The following is a 21,747-nucleotide window of genomic DNA, read 5'->3' on the forward strand; positions in this document are numbered from 1 at the left end:
ATGCTCTATGTTCTAATGCACCCCATTAATGCAATGTTTCTAGTTACTGTTCTGCAGTCTAGGAAGTGAGAAGCTGGTGTGACAGCCCATAGTCTTCACACATTAATTTTTCAAGAAGAACTGGCACTCAGTGTAGTGACCCCTTCTTTGACCTTATTCCTCCCACTGGGATGTATTCTGTTTTAGTCTGCATTTGCTGCTGTGTAATCCTTCTAAACTTTCTATAAAAGGCTTTGAAAAGGTGGCAGAACTCCAAAATTGTTGGTGAATACATACAGGATATATTCACAGTATGCAGTCCTTATTTATATTTGTGCATATCCATTTGAATGAGACTACATTATTACAAATGTGATTCACATTAGTACATTATTAGTAGGAGGAATATTATTTATTCACCAATAGTAAATTCTGGTGTGGGTTCATGCAGCATGTATAAAGAGTTTAAGGCAACTACTGAAGTAGCCTGGGTTCTTATGATCTCTGTTAAGCTCTAAGGTCTATGATCTATGGTCATCCTACCTGTATTTTGATTGATACCTCCAAGTGTTATAATTCAACTCTCAAAAACTTTCAGGAAAATAGAACTGATAATTGCACTCTGTTTAATTGCAAACTGTGATAATATGAATACTCTTTGATATGAATTAACTGCTTGGGAAATAACCCATAATTTCCCTTTTCTATGGAATATATCCAGGAAAAATTTTGTTTAAAGTTCCTTGAAATATGTTGCTGATCAGGAATAGAAACTCAGCTGTGTAGTGAAAACACATTTGACAAATAGAAGCACAAAGACTTTTGAATGATAATCAACAATCCTCTTCCATTCAACAAAATCATTCTACTGATTCACAGAGCACTGTGCAAGAGGGAGAGAGTTCATATCTATCATCTCATGCATGTTTAGTATATTAACAGTAGAAAGTCTATTTTAGTTGATCCTAACAAGATGCAAATACTTTTTTTCACATCCAATACTGGAGATGGAACTGCAAGCTGTTGAGAATGGAAATTTAAGAGAGAAATGGGATGATAAACTGTAAAGATAAAAAGTCATTTTTTATCTGGCTGAAGTTTCAAATTATCTTCATATGTATATAGCTTCATATATGGCTGAAAAGAATTGAATTGTGTTTTTCTCACTGAAAACTGTGCAAGAACATTGATTACATTAAAGATTCTTTCCAATCACATTTCTCCTCTGAACATACATCAGACCAGTGTTCCTAAATAAAAAGAATGCTCCCTTTTCTATTCTTGCAGGATAGGACATTTGCAGAGAGATGAAAATTATTCTCCTGAAGCCCAGCTTCGTGTCAAAACAAAAAGTAACTCTCTAATTACAGAGTTTAAAAAGCAAGCTGCGAGAATATGAAGAACATGTAATCATTATGTGTACATCTGCCTGAGTCTGTAGAAAACTGAAACAACGGTGGTGAGGTGTAAATGTCAGTAATGATACTCTAATGATCATCAGTAAGTATTCAGGTTAATTGAAGTATAGGAGAAAGAATATGTGGGGGACATGGCACTTCCTGATTCCTATGCATGAAGGACTTGTGACATAGTAAAGATGCGCTAGGGATAAATTGATAAAGTTTAAGAAAATACGCTGGAATTATAAGATCCTGAGGGTTCATTTCTTATTCCTAGGACTGTTTCTCATAATTTCAGGTAATTCTACACTATCCCTCAAACTTTGAAGCACTGAGCTGTACAGCTACACCAGATTACTTCACAGATGCGAAGGTTGAAACATAGGAAGTTGACCTGATGGAGTTATGAAAGTTTTTGGTTTAGTACTTTGTTCTGGAATTGGTAATCCCTGGCAAGCATCTGGTACTCAGAATGTATGTGCAGCATCTAGATTACATATGGTAACTTTCTAAGTTGGCAGAATGTGTTTTCTGCTCTGAATCTCAAAAGCCTTTTGATAATGCTGCTACTGCATCATTACTCTTGTCCTATGAGAAATCTCAATCTCTTAAAAGTCTATTTGTTTAATGTGTTGAGTTGTTGTTAGTCACTAATGGTGGCACGGATATTTGCACTCCCGTGGTTTGTGGTCCAGGATGGTCCAATGATTAGCACTAGCATCACCATCTTGTCTGCTCAGCATTTTCTGGTTAGATTTATCTAGGAATACTTTGTGAAACCCAATGGTGTAAGATACTTGGAGAAACAGTCAGTTTCTGGTTCTCATTTTGGCTCAATATCCCAGCTACTTGGCACTGGAAAGATTTTGGTGCCTTAAAGCATACTCAGGTATCTAGTGACCTTCATGGTGCACACTTAGCTATCTAGACACATGTCATGTGTTTCTAGGGTTAAGTAGCACATGACTGGGGACTTTAAATGTGGGTTTATACCCTGATATGGATGCTAAAAGCAATGTGATGCTAAGTTCCTCTTGTTGTTCTAATCCTTGCTCTTTCTATACCTCAGGTCTCCATCTGCAGAGTCTCCATTTGCACAGTAAAAAGAGATGTAAAATACAGGGGTATTGAGGATAAATATATTCAATATCACTTAAATACAGCAAGGTTGGAGAACTAAGATATGCTTCAAATAGAAAATATTGTGTATAGTCAACACACAAAAAAAACTTTTCTCACCCTTACTCATTTCCTAAGTGACAGCAATGGACACTGCAATGTATGAAACACAAAGAATTTACAAATGAATAGGCAGAAACAGAGAAAATGGGATGTAAACTGTAAGCCTAGAAGGAATATGTTGGGATTGTTTGTATTTTAATGTTTGGTTTGATTCAGTCTGTGTGGGCATTGCTTACAAGGGAACCAGTCACAGAAAAGGTCAGAAAACGTCAGTGTCAGACAGTATGGGTCTGATCTGACAGGCTTTCAGGAAAAAAAAAAAGTGTTCTGCATTAAGGGTGAGGACACAGTTTTCAGTAAAAACGTTCTGGGATAAGTTTCTGTTCTGCAAGCCTAAAATTGAAATTTCATTGCAACAGGTATGGAAACTGTTTCTTACAGTGTATCTAGGATCTCGAAACTAAGAAGGAACAAAGAGTTTTCTTAAAGTTCTTTTTAATGCTTACTACACACTGATTACCAAACATTTTTTTTTCTAGAAAAGCCTAATTTGCTTACACAAATTCTAAAATGCATGTTCAGCTGGGTATTTGCATGCACTGTTCAGCTTCTCTAGGGGTTTCATTCAAATAATAAAACATGAAGAAATGATGTAGAGTAAAACTACATAAACAAAGAGGCAAAATTACATGGAGCTGAAGCTAACCATGATATTTTCCTAAATTACCCACCTAATTGTTGTATAGGCTGGCAGTTCTGGTGATCACAATACTCAGCATTGTACTGATAACCAACTTGTCATTGTATAATACTCTATTTTATGGTTAGAAATGTTTTAAATAAAAGTTAAATTTGGAAATATGTGCAATTAGTACAATGTCCTTTGAGGAATTAATCTGTAGCAAATCATCATCCGTGACAACTGTAGTGAGGAAAAATATTTTATGTTGTTACTGTTTCTGGAATAATTCCATGAGTTTTTCTGGTTCCTTATCTAACCCTTTTCTGAAGTATACAGAAGAGCGTATCAAGAAGCTTTCATAAATATGCAAACTTTACTTCCAAATGACCACACACTTTCGGACTTATCATATTTGTCTCCCAAAATGTAAGCCTCCTCATGCTGAGCCCATGTTGGTAAAGCATGTTTTTTACCCCTTTTGAAGTGTGTGATTAATGCATCCAGATGTGATGAGGGAGAGCCTGTGACACAGGCTGCACTAGGGAGTGTGACTGGTAGGCCCATTGAGTGCCAAGCTTTTCTGCATTGTATTGGCTGTATTGGATCCCACTTCTTGCAGTGCAGTGGATCAGTCTATTTGTGATAACAGGCACAACCCTGCAGAGAGATTACAGGTCAGCTGCTTCTTGCTACTTGAAAGCAGCAGACAGGCTGCAACCTGCACTGTGCTGCACACAGAGATGGTGGTGGTGGTAGAAGAATGTAAGAATATAGTCAAAGCAGTGAGTATCTCTCTAAATGTGTGAAACCTGACAGGTCTTTGACAGTCAGAGAGACTTGGCTTTTCATTTCAGTCGATTTAAGTCATGATCCCTTTGTGAGAAAAAAAAATGTTGTAATTGATATACAAGTTGAAAAAGTATTCTGTTATTAGTTATTAGCACACATGGAAATGCAACTCTTATTAGAGGAGACAGTCTCATAGGCTATCTTCCTTCATTATTCTGGATGTATCAGTTTTATTTGTTTGCTTTTTTTTTTTCTCAGACAGATACACATCACAGATACTGAGATCTGTAGAGAACAGAATATATCCTGCAACTTCATGTTAATATGTACACTAAGTTGACAGTGTAGTGTTGGCATGATGTGTGGGTGGATCTTTGTTCTTTGCAGCGCCCCACTGAAATCAAGCAGACTGGTTTTGGGTGTACAAAGCTCAGATTAAGGTTTCTGACTGCCACAAAGAGCAAATGAATGGGTGGTTTTGTCTGGGTTACTTCCAGATAGTTCATAGTGAATATTTATTTCCTTTATCCAGAACTTGGGGTAAAAACAATTTTCTGTCTCAAAATTTTCTGGAAGTACAGGTCAAGCTTTGTTTTACTGTATATTTTGATGTTTTTGCATTTCCAGATTTTTTTTTAACTAAGCTGAAAGGAAATTAATAGTATGAATCATTTTAATTTGCTGACCATGGAACATGATTATTGTACAAATATTATTCTGGAGTAAAATGTTGCTAATATCCTGGGTTTATCATGTATATTAAAGATACCTACATACTTTTTTTTCATCTTTTAAAAAGGACAACAAGATCAACTCCATACCATCTCAGTATTGCAAAACTATTCTGCTTTATAAGCAGCTATAAGCTAGTCTCAATTTTCTTAAATCATGACTTCTCATTTTCTTAATTCAAGTGGGAGCATCTGAAAAGTTTCACGGAAGTTAGCAACAGTGAATCGTGTAATGAGCATCACACTCTTAAATGCACACGATGTTCATCATCTCAAACAGTCTGAAACAATTGTGTGCGTCATTCTAGTTCCCTTGTCAAGTATAATGCCATAACTGAATCTTCTTAGAAAACATTTGTCTTTATTAAATTCAACCAGCATATGCAGATTTGCAAACTAACTATAGGTATTTCCTAATCAATAGATCATGGTCAGACCCTAGACTGAGTTTCTCTGCAAGCTTTCTCTTGCTTTCACCTCTTGAGCCATGCCCAAGCTTCCCCCCACCCCTCCCCTTGTTGAATTCAGTATGTTTGTTAAAGGACAGGTTTTCTGTGACTGTAGTTTCCATCAAGGTCTCCCAGTGGATCTACACCTGGGTGCCCAACAAATGCACAACAAGAAGTTTAATTTCTGTTCTGTATTTTCTCTTTCCACTTGCTCAAATATGATGCCATGGCATTTCTTAGCTGAATTACAGATGGAGAACATGGTATATGTTAGAACTCCACAAATAAAGTTCATTTCTCCATATTTGTTTTTTCAGTCAGACTGGTTTAATTGAAAAATAGTGGGATCCAGAGTTAGTCAGAAGTGAACATGCTTTATTTTGGTATAATGACTGAAAGCAATCCTTGTGCAAAGCTGCAGCATTTAGATAGAGTCAACACCAGTGAGTCAGTTGCTTGAAGACAGCCATGGGAGCTTACGGGCTTCCTTTATATGTGATAATAGAATTAACTTTTGCATTGCCTTTGACTGGTGATGGGGACCAAATAAGCAAACTTGAACTGAAAAGTATTGTTCTTTTATGTACTATGGGTGCAATGCAGTTGAGGTTAGATCTCCCCACTTTGGTAACTGGAATGAATTGTTCTGAATGTGATGTCTCTGCCTTCCCTGGCAAAGAAGAGTATAAAATTACTAACACAAACTATATTCCATACACCTGTATGTTTTGAATTGCTCCATAATTCCTATTTAAACTGAGTAGCAATGATATTTCTGGTATCTCATATCTACCACAATACCTTAGACAGAATTAGATGTTTCCCTAAGAGCCCACAGAATATAAGAAGAAGCAGAGCTGTAACTTACTCACTGCTCTCTAATAGAGATAGAATGAAGGGAAGATGCATTCTTCTTTCATTTGAAATTGGGAGTAATTCTGCAGAAATTAATGGAGCTCCCCAGTGCAAGATGGATATGAAAGAAGAGTCTGGCCCAGAGGTTATAAATTAAGTGTAAGTGAAATTCAGAAAGAGAGACAGATTTGTGCAATAAGAAGCTATGTAAAATAAAGTATATTCTATCTGACTGGCTGAGAACAAAAATGAATCAGAATATTAACAAATACTGCAGACTAAGAAATAACTTCTGCTTCACTGCCTCTTTCTTTCCCTCCTTCTTCTGCTAGTTTCACATTGCCTGAGGTTATTGACAAAACTAACTGATATAATCTTCTTCTTCATGCAAGTGATTAAAAGAACCCCTTCAGACATAAATTATAATATCACTGAACCTGGAAGGAAACAATGTATTAAATACATATTTAAAAGAATTTCTGAATTCTGAACTTAACTCATTAAAAGGAAACCACAATGTACTAACTAATTTGTTTTGTTTTGGTAAATCCTAAGGTAATTTCAGGTGACTCTGTAGTATATTGTTGTGTATGTCAGATGTTGTACATCACTAACTAGCACTCATCTCAGTCTGATGGCTATAGAGAAGCATAAAAGATTGTGAATCACTGCTTGTAAAAATAGTCTAAGCCACCCCCTTCCTCCTCAATAAAAATATAAAAAGTTGAAAAGGATGAGGCTGAGGAGAACGAAAGACAAGTAGCTGAATGGAGAAAAGGGACATTTGCAAAAAATACTGCTTTTTCTAGAAATGATTCTTGTCTGCCTCATCTGTCTGTGCTAAAAGAAGTGTCCTGTGTTGATTTAATGGCTGGAGTGGTGTTCAGATAGTAAGGAAAGTCATAGAAACCTAGATAAATGCAGAAAAATATAGTAAATTAGAAAGCTTCTTCAGCTAGAATTGTTTCTTATTGAAAATTTTCTTTGGCAGTGAACTGCTACTATTCATTAAAAGGAAAAGGTGAGGACTGACTTATGATCCAGTCACGTATTTGTAGTTGAAGTTCATCTTTTGTCCTGTACACTAATATGGTGGGTTGATTTCAATAGGATATGATCTTCATCTGGAATGAGTTGAATGGCTGTTCTTGGGAATGTCGTGCTCAGGAGACACTGAAGTTTTAAGTTTCTTATAGGCAGATGTGCATGTATAATTGCTTTTAAGACCTTGCACGGTGTGGCTGGTTTAAAATATGTGATATTCCCTTTACCAGACAAAACCCAGAAATTAATTCCTGTTTTTTTTCAAGACTAGAGCTGATTAGTCTTTGACCTGAATTGGTTTTCTTCTTCATGATACATGAGCATATGCTTGCTCATATAGCAATCAACTGGAGCAATACTTCCATCTTGTGTCTGTGGCTTAATTGCTCACTGATTGTAAGCCTAAACCAGGCCAAAATAAGGCAGTATTATGCAAGCTGGGTAGTAGAACCTGATTCCCATTCCAAAGTTAGCAGAAAAGAACTGTTGTTTCAGCAATTAAATATCTCCACTTTACTTGGAGGTAGTTTTTATTACTTCTCTGTAGTTTCTCTTGCTGTTTTACTCTTGGAAATGAGATAGGAACTAAGAAAAGAGTGGGAATATATCTTTGTACAGTGCCTAATTTTGTGCCTATTTCAGCAGTTTTGGAAATCTGCTCAAGCAAGCATATTGAACAGAACCTAATTTTCCTAATATCCTGGTTGTGTAACCAATGTGGCATCTTTTTTTTATGTGCGATAACTGTAGAAATGTTTTGAAGTCCTAGCTGACACATCCTTTCTGAGTAATATTTAATCTTCTTAGCAGACAATGCTTGAATTTACAGGAAGGGTACAAAATGAAGTGCATGTGATTAAGAAATAGTGTTCTTGGTCTTCAGAGAGTGTTTACAGGATAGGAAAGTTATCATCTGATCCCTTTCATATTTGGGAAAAGGTAGTATTATCTTTCCATTACAGAGCTAATCTGGGTAGCTGGTTCAGCTGACTGAGAAACAGGTTCGTGATTTCCCAAATCTTCTGAACTACTCAAAAAATTTACCCACTCTTTTGTTTTGGGCAATTTTGGGGACCCTGAACATGAGGGAGTTACTGGATCGTTTTGGAGGACTGTTGGCTCTGGACAAACTTCAGCACCTTCAGCACAAGCAACATTCAAAATTATAAACCCAGGGAAGCCAGGCAGTCTAAATCAGAAGCTTTTCTGTGCCCAGTAGCTAAGTTAAGGACAATGCATGAGCAAGGGCCCTGGTTAACTCTCTAGACAAGAAATATAATTAGTACATTTGGCACTATGTCTTAAAATCACAGAAGGATTTCCTTAATTACTAGAATTGTTCTGTGTCAGTGGAACACTTATTGCATCTTCCATTTACATATAATAACCAGTGTTTGTTCTGTTCATTAACTTGGCCATCAAAGTTTATGTGTCAATTTATAATTTTCTCTATTACACCCATTGGGTTATATTTTTCAAAAGTGCTGGGGCTTAAGTTAAGCACTTCTCCCTAACTACCTCTCATAACCTTCATTGAACAACAAAACTTTGCAAAAATGCTGCAGTTGCTAGAAACATTGATTTGTTCCATCTCTAGTCCCAATACCACACTTTAAATATTCCCCCTGGAATTAATCTGCCAATAAATTTGTCCAGAGCTTATCACCATGGTTCCCACATACGACTGTATAGCTTATTCACTTTCAATTAACAGATTATCTATACCCTTTTTGTGGCTGAAGCAAACTCAACCTTATTAAACCCAAACATACTGAAAGTTTTCCAGGAAAAATTGTCATCTCTTTCAGAGAAGTATATCAAATATGTGAAAAGTAGGGGATTCGCTTGAAATACTACTTTCCTTCTAAATAAATCAGACACAATAGGAATAATCAAATCCAGAAATATATTAATAGAATTTATCAGAATTTTCTGTATTTTGGGAATTTTCTGGATTTCATTTGAAAAAAAAACAGATGTTGTAAGTATTCAGAGCAATCTACTTTGTCAGCAGATAGCACTGGCTTCAAACTTCCAAAAAAAATAGACTTATGGTGATGATGTTGGTCTATTTTGGGGAAATGTGGGTACACTTTTTATTTCTGCTCTGATTTTTCTGTCTATAAAATAGCAATAATACTTTTTTGTCTGGTTTTCAGCTGTTGACAATTGTGTTTTCTTCATGAGTAATACGACTTTGATGAAAAAGTCTGGGAGATGTTCCTCCCTCTTAATGATGCAGAAGGAAGTTTAAAAAAAATCAAAAGACAGACATAAAAAACCACAGCAGAGTCTTCATTCTTTTTGAAAGAGGAAAAAGGAAGTCTCGAAATTTGGGATATGATTCATTTTCTTTTTATTTTTGAGGGCAGCACTACAGGTCTTATCTATTAAATATAAAATTCTTCAGGGCAGCTCTGTTTTCTACATTTCTTATGAAAATGACTATTGCAATAAGACTTCAATTTCTCTTAGAAAATAATGTAACAAATCTGATAAAACTGAGAAAACTCTCTTTTATCTCCTCAATACTTTGCAGTAGAAAAACCTTGTAGATGTAGGGCTAGTTACTGAATTTAAACACTTACTTATTTGTCAGAGTATGCAGTCTCACTAGCTATTTACTTCATCATTACTAAAAACAACTATACATGTGAGTGTATGTATAAGGATAATTTAACATAACCATATCTAAACAAAAAATACATTAAGCGTTCTAAAAGTCTCATAAGAATCCACAGAGCTAGGATCAAGGACTGGCAACAGGATCCAAATAAAAGTTGGCATGAGAGAATTTTTCATCAACTAATGAAACAAGGTACATCATTCCTTTTAAATCCAATTTAAATGGCCTCCTGTCCTACACCTAAGAGGATATTTCAAAGGAATCTGATCTTCCAAATCATTTATCTGAAATTTTTTAAAAAATAATTGGATGTATGTCATATAAAAAAATGAATGTTCCCTGCAGTTTTTAATGATGAATTATCTATTATATTTTAACAATTTTAATTTTGAGGATTTTGGTTCCATGGAAAAAGTGTGTGGAAAAAGTGGGAAAATAAAAGACAATAGAAGGATATCTGACAGAGAGCAAAGTAAATGCTCCAGATTTTCAGGTCAATTGTCTGCCGTTGAAAGTTTACAATCAATTGTTAAATTGGTTTATTACTAAGAAGAACACCTTTCTAGTTCATTGTAAAGAGCTGGCATTTCTGTTCTTGCATAGCTAATTAAAATGAGTTATCTAGCTTTCAAGTGATCATTAATATGTGGGATCTAGACGACATTTTGTCTTGGGTCATTAACAGCTGATGCTTGCTGCAAATAACTCCCATAAGTGCTTTTAGCACGTCTTTTATGCTTTAGTCACTTGTAATCTATTCAAGAGTGTTGTGAGGTTATGAAGTGTGACCTGTGACCACGACATCAGCGTTCTTTCACAGGAACTATGCAACATGGAAATGAAATGCAAAAAGTGTATGCAGCAAATAAAGTACCCTAACAGAACCAACACTGCAATAGGTTAATGGCAATGATGGTGTGAGAAAGACCAACTGAAAGCAATCACTGGAGATGATGGGATCAGAAGAAGAGGTTGTGATCACAAAAGAATCTTCATTCTACAGACAGGACTGGCCCTAGAACATACTCCAGACAAGATATAGCCATTCTCAGCCATTACATGTACAATTCATTTTGGCCTATTTTCATTTCCTTTCGTCCTTGCCTCAGTCTTTCCAGAGTCTAATGTTGCTTAGGTTTCTATTAGAAAAGTCTAAAAATGACAGATGTAAAAATCCAAACCCTAAAGATAAGATTAATTTGTTAGAGTTTAAACAAGTTACCTGGGCTCTACAGTGAGTTGAGATAAAAAATAATAATTCCTGAAGGCTAGTCATCTCATGATAAGTTGGATATTTAACATATTTCAGATGTCTAAAACTAGAAATGTGAACCTTCATTGCCTTGCTCCTGCAAGATGCAAATGATAGAGATATCATTTGCATCTATGCAAGCTGAGTAAAAATAATCTTTAATTTAAATACTTGTCTCTCTCTCTCCTGTTGACCTAGATGGCATAAGGTAACGGAGGCAGGCTGTTGTTTTCAGATTGATTATTCATCACTAAATAATTTCTAGCTTTTAGCATCCTGGAGAAATGGGAGTGCTTTTCTCTTAACTGTAGGGTGCTTGAGCATACAGCTCTTCGATAACCAAAGTTTATTTCTCTATTTTTTGCTGATTATGTACTATGGATGGAAAATTTTAAAATAAGAACTCAATTTATATCCATAGATTGAAAGATGGATGATATATTTATCCATATGCTCTGCAAAAAAATGCTGTATTTATCTGTATTGCAAACTACAGAATTATGCACAATTGGTGCTATTAAGGCTGCCACCCTCTTGCCATACAGTTCTTTTTTTTTTTTCTTTCTTTATTCTCCTTAAGTTGTGTACCCTCTCTATCACAGGTATCTTCTTTCCCTCTGGGAAGCATTCATTAACAAGGTGGTTCAATTTTACTCTTTCCTTCTTTTTATTTCTAAAGGCTATTCCCTCCTGTTCAGATATTGTGTCATTTTACTGTTTTATAAACTGAGGCAACAGCAAACATTGACCCTTGATAAAGAAGTGGATTTCTGTTTGTCTTCTATAATCTGCTGAATAGGCTGATCTTTGGCTTACTGGAATTGTGACATTTTGCAGCAGCTGAGGATCTGAGTCTGGTTTCTGATTTCCTACTAGAGAAGCTAATGCTGTATGTGTAGGAAATGTTCCAAAATATAGTATTTGTAGAAAATAATTCAAGACATGCTATGTAATTTAGGAAATAGCATCAATCCATAAAACATTGAGAAATATAATTCAGTGTTGTGCCTTTTCATCTGAAGATCTCAGTGTGCATAACGGAAGTGACATGTCCATTTTTCAGCCTAGAAACTGATGACCATCAGCGAAGGATTTTGAACTAAGCCACCTTGAATACAGAAATAACTAAAATGAAAACATGATTTTTCAGGAAATTAAAGGTAGAAACTATTTTCTGTTGAATAACAAATATTATCAATTACTATTTTTTTTTTGTGATGTGGGATTATTTGTTTTTAAATGCTTCTTTGGTTCATATAAATATTTATTTCCCAAAACTTGTATTTACTGAAAAGACTATATAAGAAAAAGAAAACAGGAGATGAAGAAAACAGAGATCATGAAAGCAAGTAAGACAATAAAAAGACAAGTGATAAAACAAATATCACAGCAAGGGCACTGAAAATCATCTATATAACACAACTGGGACAAAAAAAAAAAAGTAACTAGAAACTTAAATTAACAGACCACATAGATGTTGATTAACTGTTTCAGTGTTGGTTAGCTGGTTTGTGCATAAGTTCTCCAATGTAAAGCTGTTCCTGTGACATTTTGTTTGCTTTCCACAGAAGTTAAGTTGCATTTTTTTTTCCCTTGGGAGTAGTGAATTGGAACCTTTTAGTTAGGCAATTAGCTAGAAACTACTGGGAGGGTACCCAGTGATATAGAAAGAGTAGTTTCCTGACTTTATAAAATTGGATGATACAACTGGGTGAAGAATTTAGCAACTTTATATTTATTGAGATATGGATATATAACAACCAGTAAATGACTTAAGTAGAAGTAACTTTTTAACTTTTAACATGAACATTTCAAAAGCAAAACTCCCCCCAAATATTTCTTTATATTCTTGTTTTAACTATTACTGGTAGGAATGATTTTATTTTGGGTTACCTGTACTGTTAAAACAACATTTGATCGTAGGGTGAACCTCTTCATGAAAGCTAAGTTTTCCTCCCACTTCTGTACGAGCCTGTAAATGAAGCTGCATGGGTTAGTTCTAGAATAGGCACTGCTAGTGATGTATAGACTCAAGATTAACTAGAAAATGATGCCTTTCGTTCCATGGAGGTAATCTTTCTAAATTAGTAATTGAGCCTTTTTATAAGAAACGACATCTGGATCTACTTCAAACCAAAAAAAGCAGTCCTAGCCAGAAAAGTTAAATATGACTGAAACTTGAACCTAGTGGTCATCTATTACTTTAATTGAAGATAAAAGGAAATGATTCTGCAAAATAGCAGAGGCTGGGAAACATACTGAAGGAATGCTGGAAATATGGAATACAAGGCCATATCTGATGTTTTATTTCATTGCATCATTGCATCTGTGAAAGAAAACTGGTTCACAAAACCTTCTTGATACATAGTACTCTCCTTTGGTAGCAACTGCAGTATACTTACAAACTTACTTTTGAGTAGAGAACTGAGAGATGACAATTACTAAAATAAGCTGCAAGTTCAAAGTTATATTACCAGAAAAACTTAATACATTTCCATAATCCTTTCAATTTGATGTTTAATGGGATTATAATTGATGTAATGAGGTTAGATCACATGACCTCAACCTTGAGCACATTATTTTTGTTCTCAGTATTTATTTGTGTGAGTTTTATGTGTCACGGTGCCACAATGAGGAACACTAACTTTCCTTCCTAGATTACTCTCTAGATCACCCTGAAACAATTTGATTTATATCTTTAAACATCTTAATTAACATCATTTGTAGCAGGGCTACAAAGATGATTAGGGGACTGGAGCATCTCTCTTATGAGGAAAGACTCAGAGAGCTGGGCCTGTTTAGCTTGGAGAAGAGAAGACTGAGGGGGGATCTTATCAATGTGTACAAGTATCTGAAGGGAGGGTGTCAAGAGGATGGGACCAGACTCTTTTCAGTGGTGCCCAGTGACAGGACGCGAGGCAACAGGCACAAACTGAAACACAGACAATTCCATCTGAACATGAGGAAATACTTTTTCACTGTGAGGGTAACAGAGCACTGGAACAGGTTGCCCAGAGAGGTTGTGGAGTCTCCTTCTCCGGAGATATTCAAAACCCACCTGGATGCAATCCTGTGCAATATGCTCTAGGTGACCCTGCTTGAGCAGGGGGGTTGGACTAGATGATCTCCAGAGGTCCCTTCCAACCTCAGCAATTCTGTGATTCTGTGATCATTTAAGAAAGACTGTGCATTTTCTTGAAACTATCAGGCAGGTTCTTGTGCAACATAAAATTGAGCTTTTTAAGCCAAAACATTTGGGTTAAAATAGCCTTGAAATAAAATAGCCTTGCTGACCTTGCAAGAAGGATAATGTTTCAATTATTGTACAAGATCCTTAAATGCTGCTATCCTACATAACAAGGTGTTACTAAAAAAAATTAAACTGCTAAACCAAATAAACAAAGGTATCTAAGAAAAACATTAACAAAATAACTATTCTACTCCTACATGTAGGATTAATAATGAAAATAGTCATTTCATGAGTAGGCTCATAAAGGCTCATTTATCACTTTGTGTTATTACCATTTAGGAAAACAGAAAGAGCAGGGAAGAAAACTAAAACAGTAATGGCAAAAGATTTAAGAAGCCAAGCCACAGGGAAGATTTCATGCAACTCCCCGTAGTGAGGTGAAAGCCGGCCATATATGTTTGCCTGTGGCTCCGGGGTTTGTTTGGAACTTACAAGGTCTGTGGCTTGGCTGCTGTTCACAAGGTTTGTTTGGAGAATAGGTATTGCAGTTGGGGGAGAGCTATTTGCAGACAAGGATGCAAAAGGATTAGGGAAGATCTAACAACTGGGGATGCAACAGGAGAAAATATTTGTGTTCATCTGAGGAGTTTACCTAGGTGTTTTTGGAAAAAAGCCTCTTGAAACAAGGTTGGGATTGTTGATAAAAAGTTTTTTGAAGAGGTAAATGATGAGAGAAGTTGGAAGAGATCCACATAATCTTTGTGCCTTAACAGTTAGAAGATGGAAGAAGCCAGGTAAAAAGACAGCTTGGCAATGTGTATATGGGTATTAACTGGTGGAAAGACAGACTAAAGAGAGATTGTTACATTGAAAGGAACAAATAACTAGGTAAATTATAGTTAATGAAGGGACTATATCTGATTCACAGACTGGGTAAAAGCAGTGGGAAGTAACATAAATATTTGTATACAGCTGCAAGTGACCTGGAAAACAAAATGGAGATTTTAAATTAGTATTTCGTGATGTGAAACTGGATGCTCTGTGCACATTCCTACACATATTATTGTAACCCTCAGCTGTGACAAATGATTTAAGCAGAATATCACCTTCTAACTCCTTGGCTAGTGGAAACTTGTCTGGCACGGCTTCAGCGATGCTTTTGTCAGGGTTAGTTTCCACAGTAGGTGAATATACTAGCTTAAGATACTTTTCCTTCCCTTAGGCTCTTCTGGCATATATTCCTGCCTGTTGTCTCACAGCACCCTACATCCTCAATTACAAAGCTAAAATGGTTTGTGGTGTCAGTCTGTCAAATGGATCACAGAAGTGACTCAGACAAAAAACAAACTGGTCAAACCCCTCCCTCTTCCTCTAATTAAAAAGACTGCTTTTGTTACTTTTCTTAACCAGATCAGTACCCTGATTTTGTTAACAGAGTAGCCCTATGCACACTTGTGCCAGTACAGCATGGGAAAAGGTAGAAAAGCTGATGGAAAGGATGGCAGGAACTCCTTTAGCATGACCACTGAGATAAGGCACATGAGACAACAGGGGAATGGGTTTTAAGAGAAATTTTGCACAAGGTGGACTATGCTTCACTGTAAATACTACCACTCATACAGTGGAGTTGCACTGTCCTGTTGGGCTTTTATTTTTTGTCCTGGAGAGTAGCTGAGAGCTGTATCATCTTTGAATTTCTATGCATTTAAGTAATAAAATTTCTGTGATACAGCTTTAGAAATAGGACTTTACAGGCATAGCACTGAGAACAAAGAATGCACCCATGCCAACTCTGGATGGAGGATGGAGACTAGGTATGATAACCAAAAAGCAATGGCTCTGCATCAGATAATGACAAACCTGGTTTGCTGAGTTTGGAGAAACTGAGAGGATGTATGATGCTCAAAAATAAAGTAACAGTGGTGAGGTAGTTTAAGTAAAAAATGCACTCCCCTCCTTCCCAGTTTTAAATTTTGTAAGAAGAAGACAGAGCCACCCTAACATTCTCTCCCCCTCTCCAAAACAAAGGAATTCATCCAGAAAGCTGTGACTTATGTGTGTTTCTATCATTGTATTTTCTCTAGTCTGAGGCAAGTTTTTACCTAAACCAAAACAAAATTGATCGTTTTTTGATTGAAATGTTCTCAATAAGACAATCAAAAATCCCTTTGTTCTTTTTGCTTTCTTTCACTGAAAGTGACTCAAACCTCAGACCAAGATAAAAGAATTGTTTTTGCTGCTTAGAGTGAGGTTTTAACAGCTGAGACCCTTTATCCTATAGTTAGACATCTTACTTTAAGCATATGAGGCATTTCACTATCAGAGTTTTCAGGGGGCTAGGGCCTAATAACCAAATTATTCGTCCTGATCTTTCAGTCAAAAGTGCTGAAATTTTGCTCAGTGTTACTCTTGCTCTGCAATGAAGATATGTGGACTGCTATGTCTGCACAAAACTGGGTTTCCATGACAGACAATTTGCAAACCTGTTTCTGTATTGTTACTGCATTGTTACTTATGTTCTTCTATACTCCTACTACAGATAGACAATAATAATAGCAATAGCCCTACTTCCACCTTCAGATTCTCTACAATAGATTATTGTGATGAAGTAAAAAAAGCTTTCTTTCAAGAAATTTGTAACGTTACTGTCCAGAAAATAAAGTTGTATGCATCAAAGACAGATGATGTAATGAACTGAATGCTGCTTTGCAGATCATCATGCATAACTTCTTCAAATCATGGCATCTGTTTAACTTTGATTTATAGTTATACAGCGCTGCGAATCCTATAGTCACATGTAAATGAAAAATAACAAAGGACAGTCATTTACCTTACAGCAGCAGGAGTTTTAGGAGATGTGACTAGTGGTTAATAGGTTTCTTAGCATGAGACCTGATTTAAAAAAAAAAAAAAAAAAAGTTTAGGAGCATTCCACCAGAACTATACATGGGCTATATGTCTCCTTTTGCTCTTGTGCAAACACATAGAATTGCAGAGTGCCATGGCTTAAATCCTAAAATACACAGGCCATTTTGGCAGTCAGTGCTTCTTATACTCCTTCAAAAAAAAAAATTGTTCTTATTTTTGAGATTTTGGAGAGAGAACATCCATATATAATAAAAAAAGATGGTCATTATGAGAGGGCTGAAATATTTATTTGCCAAATTGTCTAAAGGTAAGTTTGAGGAAGTTGCAACTTGAAAATTTGTTAGGTTCCATCTTGCTACCACAAGCAGTAGAAAGAAGATCATGGATGCTCTACTCTTCACACTGTTGCATGGGAAAATGAATATCTGTAACTAATATCTGCAACATCTGTATTATGCTTCCCCATTACAAAAACTAGGGAGGTATGTATGATCGGACAGAGAGACATACAGTGAAATATACTGAAAGAAATATAAGAAATTTCACCTACATTTTAGAAGTACAACAAGTTTTACTTTCCTGAATGAAAGAAAGTAATGGGTAAAAGCTGTCCTTTTGTTGTTGTTGTTGTTGTTCTCTGGTACAGAATATGTAAGATTTTTTTCAGATCCCATTATAAAAAGCAATACAGCAAGTAGTTTCCAGATTCCACATAGAACTTGTCCCATCTAAGATTCATTTATTTATTCTCCACCCTGAAAGTAATTGTGTCCCTACAAATAAAAAGTGTTTTCATAAATAATTCCATTTACTGGTTCTACGAAATCTAATTTGAGCCTATTATTAGGAACAAACTGTCACAAAGTCCCACTGACACAATTTTAAAAAGCAAGGGCACTGCTTACAATGCAAATGTTGACTATCAACTGGAGCTGCTGAATGCAGATTGGGCTCTAGATTGTCTTAGTGGGTGAGGCAGTCCTTTTAAAAACAATGAAGAAAAATTCAGTTAGTTGCAAGAACACTTCTGCCTCTTTAGAAGTTTTATGGTCTTAATCCTAGGTAAGTTTGTAGTCTCTGTTTTTTATATTTTTATAGAAATATTTAAAGGAACATTCCTTTTCTGGGAATGGTGGGGCAGAAATGGGTTTCAATATGTTTTCTTTTGTATATAAAATAGTACAGAAAATAGTAGTAAATTGTAGGTACTTAAAATAGTTACTAATAAGTAATACTATAAACAACTACAAAATAACCAGCATTAATAGCTGTTGTATACTTTGTTACAGCTAATTTAAGCTCGTAGGAGAAGTAAAATCAGTAGGAAATTTGCTGATACAGTTTGTAAAAGTGGCCAAGCTTTTGGAATCTGAATCACTTACTCATGTGACTAATAAATAGCAAACTCCAAGCTCCAGGTTGCAAACAATTTCTTGAACTTAGCCTAATTTTGCTAATCAGTTAGAGCAGAAAGATAAATGGTTTGATAGCTCCTACAGAACAGAAAAGGGATTAGCAATAACATGTTAGCCCTCATGGAGCAGAAAGAAGTCAAGCAAAAGGAGGAAAATGTTATAATAAGCTGTCATCATAATAATCATCATCATCATCATAAATGTCATCATAACTAATATGAATTTTGATTTTAATTTTAATTGACTGACATGGTTTTAGGTTTGCCTTTTGAAGGTATTTTGTACTCTCCTCCATAAGGAGTAGTAAGTAAATTGCATTTTTGTGACCTTCTCAAAGCAGTGAGCTATTTATTGCAGAGGAACCTTCCTACTGAAGGAAAAGTAACGCTTAAAGAAGTCAGATGGAGGATGATCTGAGTATTCTTTTCAGAGCAGGTGCCTGGGCCTAGCTGTCTACCACAACTATGTGCAAGTCATGGAGAATCAATTAAAATGACACAACCGTCTCTGGAAATTCATTTTTGATAGTCTTACACAAATGTCCCTATATATTTAGGTTAAGCTGTTATGCCACAAGTTTTCTCATGATCATCACAGTAGCACTTAGGGCCTTACAAAAGTGCAGCTAGTAGTCTAAACATAAGCTTCCTTTACTTAGCATACTTTCATCTATTCTAAGTTAGCATTTTAACTACAATTAATACAAAATTAACAATCTTGAGCTGAAGGCATGGCACTTACTTTTAGCTATGCAGAGAGAGTGATGCATACAGCACTACTTACTGTTACTCCACACAAAAGTTAGGGCCAGTCTTAAGATCGCCTGTACTATGAATCTTACTCCTGTCACAGATAGGATTCTGCAAATCGTCATTGTCTTGATATTCTAATGTCCTCCCCTATGTTTACAGCAAGGCAAAAATCTACAAAAATAATATCAAAACCACTAACAGAAGTGAAATATCAGAGAAGTATGTGTCAATTAATACTGAGCTATTACAGTTAATACAGTAAATTAATAGTATTAATACATAAAAATTAAGTAGTAATAACACTGTATCACATATAAAATTAATTTTACTTTAATGAGTGGTGGTTGTCCACATGCAACTAGTTAAAACAAAGTTACAATACATTTTTGCTTCAGAATACCAGGTTCATGTTCATAAGGACTATCTACAATACAGTCTGCTGAAGCTTCCAGTATAAGTCATATATGTATATGGTAGTTATGTTATACTCTGCTTAATAAAACAAATGATATACATTAACTTGCACAGCAGCTATTGGTGTTTCAGAAACAATTTTGGGACAAAACGCATTACCCAATCTATCCAGCTAATACCCATTGCAATAACATCCATCAAATATTACTTACAAATCTGTTTCAGAGAAGAAGGAAGGGAATTTTCACTCTCTCTCCTATGGAAACTCTCATTGGGAAATTCCGGTGTCCATGCTCTGTATCAAAGTGACAATCAGTAAGTTCCTATGTGGCTATAGATTGTTACTATATGTATTGTATTCTACTGTGCTTTATGTACTGTACTGTACAAAATGTTCCTTTTCAACAAGCAGCAATTTTGGAGGACACTAGAGTAGCTCCTTATTTAACTAAACTATTTAAGCTTGTGGGTTTGTTATTACTTTCATTTATTTGCATTACTTCACTGATTAACCAATCAATCCACATTTCTAGCTCTGATGTTCAATTACTTAATTGACTTAGCCTTTTTACATTTATGATATGAAAATACTGAAAAGGAAGCCTGCAGACTAGAAGCTGTTTGCCTGTGACTGAAGTAAAGGAAGTGGTAAGTTCATCCCCCTTAGCCTAAAGGATAATTCTACATGACCCAGCTGTGCTGGGTGAACAAAAGTATTTGTCCCAATTAATTATTACCAAAATAAAATGAAGTTATCAATAAGGTCTGTTGCATAAAACCCATACTGCAAGCATAGTGACTGAGAGGAAATTGTAGAATGGGGGGGGGGGGGAACAATTCTGTATTTCCATTCTTTTTACCCTACTTCAGAGTAAATGCAACACATTTTAACAGCCCAGACCTGAATTCTTGTGCAACCCGACTCGGCTGCTATCGCAGGTGCACCCAGGCACATCCTGGCTGGATGCCAGCCCCTTGGCACACATCTTCCCAACAGTGACAGCTGCAGAGGAATGGAGAGATGGCTGGCTTGACCCTATGACCTAGCAACTTGGTGGTAGCTAAGGTAAGTCGCTGAAGCAAGAAAGAATAATCGTCACTTTAAGCGAAGCTGGTATTAGAGGCCTTTAAAATATGATTTCCATGAAACAGGTTTGAGAATAAACCCTGGAGCGTCTAGACTACATAGACGAATTCAGCAGTTTTAAAAGTGCAAGTGTAGCCAAATCTTTAGGGAATGTTTTCTATAATCTGCGCTGGAGAGCTGCTCTGGGGAGAGCGCTCAGGTCTGACAGCTCCGACTCTCATAGACCACTGTTCTGGGCCAAAAGCAGCTCAAGTGCATGACTTACGACAGCGATTGGTACGGGGCCGTATCGACGGCAGCCGCGGCGGCGGAGGCAGGCCGAGCTCCCCTCAGATGCCCGAGGGGTCCCCGCCCGCCCGGCCCCAGCCCTTCCCCCACCGCGGCCACCTGTCCGCCGACAAAAGGCGGGGGAGGAAGGGCACAGCAACGGCACCGCCTGCCTCGCGGCCGGGCACAACCGGAGCGGCGGGAGAGACGGGGCGCAGCCCGCCAGGCCCTGAGGGGAGGGGGGGGAGGCTCCCCCCCCGCCCCCGTCTCCCCAACGGCTCTTCCCGCCCCGCCCCCTCGGCCACGTGACGCTCGCGAGGCCCCTCACAGACCCCAGCCACGCCGCGGCCGAGCCCCCCTCACACCTCCTCCTCTTCCGCCCGCCCCGGGGATACAAGCGATTTCACGTCGGCAGCCAATCGGGAGGGCGGGCTCGCTTTCCTCTTGCCTCCCATTGGCCCGGAGCGCGGGGCGTCGCGCGCCCGCCGCAGCAGAGCGGCAGCACCGCCGAAGCCCCCAGCCCTCTCCGCTGGAGCGCGGGGCGGGAGGGCGCGCGCGCCCGCCGCAGTTCTGCAGTCCGCTGCCGCGCCGGGGCTCGCGCACGCGCCCAACCGCCGCAGTAGCCGGGTCTCTGCGGGGCGGAGCCAGGCCGCGCGGCGCCGCGCCGGCCGGGTGCAGCGCGCTCCTCGCCGGTGCGGGAGGAGGTGGGAGCGGCGGGACAGGGCAGGGCAGGGCTGGGCGCGGAGGTGTCTTTCCCCGCCGGCA

General features: G+C 37.4%; 1 long non-coding RNA gene across 2 annotated transcripts in view; it reads right to left on the bottom strand.

The window, feature by feature from the left end:
- Positions 1-20,624, bottom strand: part of LOC106484604 (uncharacterized) — a 30,816-nt gene extending 10,192 nt beyond the window's left edge. The window contains exons 1-4 of one of the 2 annotated variants that reach the window (XR_010883575.1): positions 20,530-20,624; positions 19,841-19,923; positions 17,010-17,071; positions 12,883-12,961 (exon numbers count right to left, since the gene is read on the bottom strand). This is a non-coding gene — a long non-coding RNA (uncharacterized lncRNA). The remainder of the gene's footprint in view (positions 1-12,882; positions 12,962-17,009; positions 17,072-19,840; positions 19,924-20,529) is intronic. The other variant, XR_010883576.1, reaches the window with a different exon arrangement.
- Positions 20,625-21,747: the final 1,123 nt, after the last annotated feature.

This window comes from Apteryx mantelli, chromosome 2, assembly GCF_036417845.1.
Source record: "Apteryx mantelli isolate bAptMan1 chromosome 2, bAptMan1.hap1, whole genome shotgun sequence".
In the NCBI taxonomy this organism is placed as follows: domain Eukaryota; kingdom Metazoa; phylum Chordata; class Aves; order Apterygiformes; family Apterygidae; genus Apteryx; species Apteryx mantelli.